Consider the following 9,218-nt stretch of genomic DNA (forward strand, 5'->3'; position numbering starts at 1 on the left):
GCGGTGCGTGCTGTTGTGCGTGCTGTCGGGCGGTGTGTGCTGCGCCCTGCCAGGCGGTGCATGCGGTGCGCTGCCGGGCTGCTGTGCGGCGTTGCCGGACGGTGCGTGTTGCTGGGCGGTCCGCTGTGCGTGTTGCTGCCTATGACTGCGCCGCAGTGCGTTGCCGGGCGGTGTGTCCATAACATCACACCCCTCCTGGACTACGAGCTTGTCCTCAAGCTCGAATTCCGGATACGTGGCTTGGAACTCTGCGAATGGATCAAACGGCTGCACACTATTTCTCAATCCACCAACAGTATGAACAACAGGGGTTGTCCCATAGCTCAGTGCATAAAGCTGGTTCTATTCTTTTGCATCAATCCCATTCACGATGCCCTTCAGCTTCCAATCAAACTCATTTATTATTTGATGCAGACCCCAGCCATCTCCTTTAGTTTCCAGCTCCTAGGCGCTACTGCTCTCAGGCCAGCTGCAAGGACATTTTAGTGTTCCCCACCTCCTGGGTCATATAGTTTGAAGTAGTTTTCTGAAAGATCCACATAACAAAAATCGCGTACTGGACCACGACCCCGGTGTGCTATGTTGTGGATCACAGGAACGCACCGGGTATACTTACAGAAGAGAACCTTAAGAGCAGCCTTACCGAAGCGAACCATGGGTTTTAAAATATCCTTTCGGCCTCCCCCATATATATTTTCCTCAATATTGCGGAACATAGGGCTGTCTATGAACACAAAATCCATGCCATCAATATAAGCTTGAGAGAAAGTTACCTCCATATCCTGCCCATCCACCTTATATCTCTTGCGCACTCCTGTTTCTTGGACTTCTACATAGTTACCATCCCCAGCCAAAGGAGGAGACTTTACAGTTCCATCCTCCGTGCGCTGGTTATGAAAGAATTGCTCACAGCGGTACAGCCATCCCAATGGGTCGCCGCTGCCGCTGTATGAGGAAGACTCCAAACGGCTATCCTTGGAAATAACTGCGGCTGTCGGGGCAGCGATCTACTGTTCACTGGATGCCTCCGCCCAGTCCGGATGCGACTGTTTGTGTTGGCGATTCCCTCAGAACTCCCTTCTTTGTTGGAGAGGAATGCTTCCAGCAGGCGTCGCATCTCCCGAACATCTTCCTTGACTTCACGAACCTCCATGCTGGTTTCTGCTAGCCTATGTCCCAGTTCGTCGACCTTGAATGATAGCTGCTCCATATCGCCCGTGACGTTTGGCTCTGATACCAAATGTTATGGGCCCGAGCGTAGGATCTCGTCACGGGTCAGTCCATAGTGAGAAAGCCCTACTTTCCCTTGCGCCTTCCCTTGCGTGCAGACCCTATTGCGGAAACTGAATGGGTGATTTGTCCAAGAGACCACCCTAACTCTCCGAATGGGTGATTTGTCCAAGAGACCACCCGAACTCTCCTCACTCTTTTCTTGACTAGAAAACCGAATGCTTTATTTCAACTCGTAGCTCCTTAAATAGGAGATTACAGAAGGGGATTCCTTGTTGGATTCGGCTAGGCTAGGGTAATCCAACTCAAACTCAAACTCCTAATTACCTACTCCTAATAGTAACACACTTTTAAGATAAGATAAGGATAAGATAAGATAAGAGATAAGGGATAAGGGATAAGGAATGGTGTAGCTGGCGGCGAGTTGGCAGGCAGAGCTGATGTGGTAAGACAAGTGTGGGCCCACCCTGATGAGCTGTCATGTGGGCCCTGCCCTACTGCTGCTATTGGGTGGTGCGCGCGTCTCGCAGTGCTGCTGTCGTGAGGAGCGTGCTACTGTCGTGCAGAGCGTGCTGTTGCCGTGCGGTGCGTGTTGCACGCTGCCGGGCGGTGCGTGCTGCACGCTGACGGGCAGTACGTGCTACGCGCTGCCGGGCGGTGCGTGCTACGCGCTGCCGGGCGGTGCGTGCTGCGCGTTGTCAGGCGGTGCGTGCTGCACGTTGCCGGGCGGTGCATGCTGCGCGCTGCCAGGCGGTGCGTGCGGTGCGCTGCCGGGCGGTGCGTGCTGCTGGGCGGCCCGCCGTGCGTGCTGCTACCTATGACTGCGCCGCAGTGCACTGCCGGGCAGTGTGTCCATAACAGATATCCACTTTCCAGGGTAGCCGAACAGTCACTCAAGTTCTAGGGTTCATCAACAGCCCCTTAGAGAGCAGACTAGGGCAACATGCAATCGGAGGAAGGGGAACAGTCCCTACTCAGATTCTGAAACATTAACAGTCATGCAAGAAGCCATAAACAGGGAAAAAAAAAGGTTCAGTACTAGCAATAGGCAGTACAGTCATGAACTCGAACTTCCCTTCAGGTCAGAGCCTTCCTTCGAACATCTGGGATGGATTTCTACAGTCCTCTTAGCCGAAGCAACCCAGTTACCAGCAAAAATACATGTAGCCGAACCCTTCTTCTGTGCTAGGAAGTTGAACAGTCAGCATACTTGTAGCAGAGCCCTACTCGGCAGTGGAGACTAACCACAGCACTATAAAAGCTTCCTCTTCCTTGTCTTCAAGCATCAGTACTATAGCTCCTTCGCAGCAGTGGAGAGAGACCTCAGCTAGTTGTTTTCTAGGCCTGGACGAACCTGCTCTGATACCATGTTGAGCAGGAGACCAAGAAGAAGAAGAAAAAAAGAAGGAGAAAAGAAGAAAGGAGAAGAGGAAGAAGAATAAGAGGCAACTGAGTTAAGGTCTCAACCAAAAACTTAGCTTCAGTCGAGTGAAGCTTTCTATTTATACTATTCTGGCCGTACATAACAATATGTCTACAGAATTACGAAAATACCCCTGCGGGTACTAAGCCTGTGTACAGCACATATAATACACCTGTTAACAGTCCCCACTGCAAAATGACACAAAGTTGCTGATGAATTGTATCACTACTGTTTTTCCAGCCTACAAAACCCCACACTGAACTTCAAGGAAGGGTGTTCTATAAATTAAAGAAAATAAGAAATGCCATGGTTTATTAACTTAGCAATATTGTGTAGCATTTGAACTATTCTAAGACATGTAGTTGAGTCTAGACCAGAAGTTGGTTCATCTAGGAAAAGAAGTGATGGGTTGAGCAGGATTTCATTGCCGATGCAGACCCTTTTTCTTTCCCATCTGAAATCCCCCTCACAAATGACCCTCCAATTATCATATTCGGGCACCTGTGCCAAAAACTGCACCAACTTTTCAATTTACAACCGAAAGCTAATATGTGAAAATGTTATCTTTACCTATTTTGTGTTTAAATGGTCTGTCAACTTGTCTGCTGTGAGAAACAGACAGCTGAAAATGTTATGATTTAGTTATTGCTGATGTGATGCAACAAGTCATTCAGTTAATCCATTTCAGATGTTATCAAATGGCCCCCAAGTCATAGTATGCATATCATTTGTGCAGGGAGAACTTGAGGAAGGTAATTGGAAGTCCTGATGAAATTGGAAGAAAATCCCCATGTAGTGTTTTCAAATTCTGACTAGATTTCCTGCTCTCTGCCATTTGGTGACGTGGCTACAAGACACTAATCAGGAAGCTCTGCAAGAAAGCATTATCAAATGACATCAATTTAAGTACTCATGAGAGGAATCCAAGTAATGCAAGGAGTTTCAGTCTGCTTTATTAGTAAGGAATATTTCATATTTTTAGGTAAGGAATCAAGGTTTTATTCCTAAATGATAAAATGTAGAGAGAAAAACAAAATCTCATTTCTAAACATGTGGATGTATTGTGTTTGGGTTTGATAATCATGATTTTGTACAATCAGTTTTGTTGCTCTAGAGGAAGAAGACGTTGTAACCATTTAGGGAAGCGTTTTGTTACCATCCTTTGATGACAGGTAGGCTCCCTGATGTCAAGCATCTGGTCTACTTTATTCTCTCTGATCTATTTTCATTTACTATAGAGGAAAGTTTGATGCATTTGAAAAGAGATGTGCTTGAGGATTAACCTAAAAGGGGGATATAGAACTGGAGCTTGCAATACTCGTTATCCTTGCACTTGAATGAAAACTTTGATAAGAAAGACAATGTCTTTGACTTGGTATGCAAAGAGTGTTGATCTCAATGATATTGAAGACATGAACAACGGTTAACTTTCATTAAGAATATAAAACTATCATCCTTTGATGTCCAAATGACTTTGTGACTGCTTGTCTTTAACCTATTAACCAGATAATGTCAAGTAAAGTTAAAACAGAAACTAAATGGAACTATGGAAGAATAAAGACAGATTAAGATTCAATTTTATTTTCAATTTGACCTCTGCATTTAGTTTGCTTACCTCCATTTCATCTTCCCAAGAACTTTCTCTAACTGCTTCTTTAGTAGATACCTTGGAAGTGTCCTCAACAGTGCTATCTTCCTCTGCAATCTGCTCCTCATAGTGCTTTCCAAGACCATCCATGCCAAGTTCCCTAGACATCTGCATAATAGATGAAACTTGAATAAGTGAAGATGAATAAGAGCAACAGAGATAATGCAAATTGAATGTTATGATTAATATTAGTGAAGAACATAATTTAGAGAATAGTTAGCAGTTAACTTCAAATATCATATTCAAGCTTACCTTGCCCCCCTTTACAAGGGCAGCAGAATGGTCCTTAACAGTGTTATTCTCCTCCATTATTGCTTCCTGTGTTCTTACCACCACTAGTTGTTTCAGGTCCCTCATTTACCTGCTTAACAAATGCAACTTCAACCTAACAAAAAATAGTAGAAGAAAATAAACTCAAATAAGTAGAAAATAAACTTTCAGTTTACAACTTAGAGAGATTAAGTAAGAAAGAAAAGGTCATATTAAATTTTAAATTTTATACTAAAGTGACCTCTTCACTGGGCTATTTTTTGTCTTCCATAGAGCTCTCTGTAACTGTTTCTTCCCTGGTAAATTCCATCAAGAGGTTCTTAAAAATGCCTTCTTCATTTATGACTTGTTGCTCAGTGCCATCTGGACCAACTTTCTTAGGTTGCCCAGGCACCTGTATGAAATTTGAATAAAGTTTCTATTAGGCTCAGAAGGGTATCAGGCATGGAAATCTTTCACGCTTTCCTTCTTTCTATGAATTTGTAATGTTCTGAGGAGGCCTATGTTGCAAAGCATAGAATCTTGGTTTACTTAAGAGACTTTAAAGTGGAGGCATCTCTTTTGTGTTATGCTGACTATATCTTCATCTTCTTTTGTCAAGGATATTGGGAATTTATTCAAAATTGTGAAAGTATAATTAGATACTTTGAATTATCATTTGTAGTGCCATTCTAAATTATAAGTTTCCAACCACTACTAAATGTGGCTTTGAAAAGGAAAAACTGAAAAGTTAGATAACTTTGATAAAATAAGTTAGATGAAATATTTAATTCTAACTTTTGTACATAAACATGCAAACTAGTTCTCATTTAGGTAATTGACATTTTGGGCCTAGAGAAGACATGATTTGATATTAATCTCATCTAATATATACTTTACTGTTGGTCTCATCTAATATATACATAAGGTACATTTTGACAAATTATGTTGTCAAACTTTGTAGTCTAATTACCTGGAGAAGGCTGCCTCAGCGAATTATGCTGAACCACTGCCCATTTTTTCTCCAAGTCTTGAACTCTCTTCAATGGAACTCTAAGGGAAAAAAAACCAACTCCTAAGAACATGTATAAGGAAAAAAGAAAAAAAGGGAGATATTGTTACTGTAGTGAGGCTGAGAAAGGAAATAGCAATCATCTCTTTTCTCTTATTTTCTAGCTTGTCCAATATAATAGCCTTTGGAGCTTCTGTATCATCTTTAGCTTCAAATGTTGTACTTGGATCAACTGGTAATTTAGCAGAACAGTCTGTCTCCAATGTAACTTGCATTTTTTCCAAGTCAGACCTCCAATACTTCTCAATGATTTCCATTTCCTGTAACCAAATAGAAAAATAATCAATAACAAAAGCAAACTAGAATACGAAGTGCCAAAAATCATTTTTAAGTGGATCTCTTTAACTGTTTATAACCTTGACCAGTGACCATCCTGGTGTATGGGTGGATCAGTTCAACCTTGATGGACAGGCAAAACTGTCCAGAGAAAACCTGGTAAAGTGGTGATATAGGATTACCTCAGAAACAAAACGTTAAGTAAAATATTTAACCATTAGTGAGTTAATAATGTCAGTTAAACAATATTCATAAAAAAATGTCAGTTAAACAATCCAACCAGCTGAGAAGGCCAGTTCAACTAAGCAATATGATGGTTCAGCTAATTTAAGGCATAACCAGATCTTGAATCAGTCCAACAACTTAGGGCAGTCACTCAAACTGGTCCTAATATCAAAAAGATCATAACTATAACTCTTGGTATTCTGAACTCTAATTAAGCAAATATGTGTGTTCCAATTGATCTCAAAATTGGTTATTGGTTAGTGAGGTGCAAGTTGGTCACCTGGCCCATTCAAATTTTAACAAACCCTCAACTCAACCCCACCCAAGTTGCAGCCCTACTGGTTAGATGGTCCATCTCAGTTGCAGAGGAAGGTCAGTTAGATTTTAACTCTACAGAACAGAAAGGTGAAGCTTCAATCAGATTTGGTAAAGGTAGCAGCAGTTCAGGAGATAAGGAGAGTAAGTTTAGTTTAAATGTAATGTAACAAGGAGAATGACTCAGGTCAAATAAAATGAACAAATCAGAGTAATGCAGGTGATGTTACCAGCGGTAAAAGCTTTAAAGTAATGTGGGGAGACTCCGCATTGAAGGAAAATAGCACTAACATTTGCAAGCTATTGAGGGGATCTAGAAGTAGTTGGTACATATCTCAGAGTTTTTTCAAGGCTAAAGGATGCATTCTTTGGGGCAGATCCATGCAAGAAATAATCATCACATGTAAATGAAATAATCATTGCATGTGGTGTGCAGAAATGCTTGGTAGATAATTCTTTAGTTAAGAGAGGAAATTCCAGGATTAATAAGGGCATAGGGAAACCATGAAAGTAATAATCATTTCATGTGAAGGTCATTTGAGTTCGAATATGAATGGAAACATTGCTGATTCTTCTTCTGAGTGACTTGTGGCTGATTTCAATGGTGAAGTCATTGTAAAGAGTCCCAATAATGTACCATATTCTATATCCCTGTTGTATTGTATTTTTCTTCTTGTTATATATATATATATATATACATATACACATTGGCTTATATGTTTTATGGCAAAATGAAAACTACTGAAGACAGAATTGATTACATATTTCATCTTTTGTAGTGAAGAGAAACACAGCTGGGTTTGTCACTCCTACTCTTTTCTTTTTCAGTTTTGTCATGAGAAGATTGGATTGGAATTGGAAATCTAACTTTTTAATTAATTAGGTCATCTTAAGTAGTTAACTAGAGTCAATTACATACAACTAGAAACTGATGAAAGGCTACAAAAAAAGGGAATTGTGGGTCAAGTAATTAATGGTGATGTTGTTGAGGGCCCAAGCCTAAATGAAAGAAATATCAGAGTGGTTATCGAATTGGAACCCCCAAAATTTCTATTTTTATTTGAGCTTTGAATGCTTAGAAGTTAGACCATCATTTTGAGGAATAGAGGGCTATCAGTAACCTTTTCAAAAGACTGTACCTAGCAGTGATGGGGACTGGGGACTGGGTTTTGGAATTTCCATGAGAAGAAGGGTTTCAACACCAAATTAAAAACAAAATGGGTTGCTAGCTGCTTTCCTTTAGAAACCTCTACACAGGAAAAGCCATTAGGTTATCCATTAAAAGACAAAGCAATAAGCTTTTCTGTTCTTCCATTTCAGATATTTTTTTTTAATTCATTAAAAGACAAAGCAATATAAGCTTTTCCCATCTGCCACTTCAGATATTTTTTAATTATTAAAAGACAAAGCAATAAGCTTTTCAGCTATGCCACTTCAGAGACATTTTAATGCCAAAAGATAGACTTTCGTCCTCACATTGAGATACAACATAAAGCCAATGTGAATGTAAATTTCACATTGGACAGCTTATCTAAAATGTATTATGTACTTAAAATATAATCAAATGTTTCTGAAGGACCCCACAAAAGCATAAATATGTCCTTGTTAACTAGGCATTTTAATATTTTAAATCAATATATTTAAGTAGCACAAATTTATATTTTTTTATATCATGGATTTACAGTCATAATCAAGAAAAGGTTTCATTCCCTTCCTAAGATGTTCAAACCACCAGTTTTGAACATTTGTGTATAATCTTCCATTTTTTCAGCTTGTTCTCTTGGTAATACACTTGCTTCATCTTCTTGCTTACTGAATCCAAAAAGGATTAGTGACTTAATTTGAGGTCAAGTTCATCCTAACAAATCCCTTGCAGAGGAAGAAAGTGAGTCACTCCATGCATGATCCAACAAAACCCCCAGTAGGAGCTAGATAAAACTTGAGCCTAACATTGACCAATATCCAAAAGGGTAACCTTATCTACCTGTGCAGCCATACACAAAAAGGGGGTTCCCTTAACCTGCTAAAACTTGGATACTTTGGTTGTATTTGGTTTAATAGAAAATAAGAGAAACAAAAAGTCGAGGGAAAGTTCTTGTTTGTCCTGTAGCTATAGTAGTTCGAACCAGGAGAAGAGAAGAAGAAGAAGAAGAGAACAGTCGAACTTGATAGTCTAAACCCTATCAGTCGACCCTTAATATGGATTAGCCTCTAATTAGTAGTACAAAGACTAAACTGCCCCCACTTAAGTATGGGACAGGAAGTCTCTATTAAAACTGCCACATAAGCACATAACAGAAATAAAATGACCAATCTACCCTTATTCGGCTAGCTCTAACACTCCCCCTCAAGCTGGAGAATATATGTCATATAATCCTAGCTTGTTACATATATAGTTCACTCTCCCTAAGCTTAAGCCTTTTGTAAACAAATCTACCCATTGATCACCTGAGCCCACATGTTCTGTGCTTATCTCTCCAGTAAGGACCTTCTCCCTCACAAAGTGGCAATCAATCTCTATGTGCTTTGTTCTCTCATGAAAAACAGGGTTGGATGAGATGTGGAGTGTAGCTTGATTGTCACAGTACAATTTCATAGGTCTATCCATGGAGAACCCGATTTCTTGTAGGAGATTTCTCAGCCATACTAATTCACATGTAGTGTGTGCCATGGTTCTGTATTCGGCTTCAGCACTGCTCCTTGCCACAACCGTCTGCTTTCTACTCTTCCATGTCACAAGATTTCCTCCAAGAAATGTACAGTAACCTATAGTAGATCTT

At 40.5% G+C, this 9,218-nt stretch overlaps 1 long non-coding RNA gene across 1 annotated transcript; it reads right to left on the reverse strand.

Annotated features, from left to right (window-relative positions):
- Positions 1-2,007: 2,007 nt before the first annotated feature.
- Positions 2,008-4,688, reverse strand: LOC148791626 (uncharacterized). Its single transcript, XR_016075932.1, has 3 exons — positions 4,554-4,688; positions 4,269-4,409; positions 2,008-3,524 (listed from the first exon to the last, which is right to left on the reverse strand). It is a non-coding gene; the product is annotated as an uncharacterized LOC148791626 (long non-coding RNA).
- Between the last annotated feature and the right edge of the window lie 4,530 nt (positions 4,689-9,218).

This window comes from Nelumbo nucifera, chromosome 5 (genome assembly GCF_055504915.1).
Source record: "Nelumbo nucifera cultivar China Antique chromosome 5, China Antique-T2T, whole genome shotgun sequence".
NCBI classification, from domain to species: domain Eukaryota; kingdom Viridiplantae; phylum Streptophyta; class Magnoliopsida; order Proteales; family Nelumbonaceae; genus Nelumbo; species Nelumbo nucifera.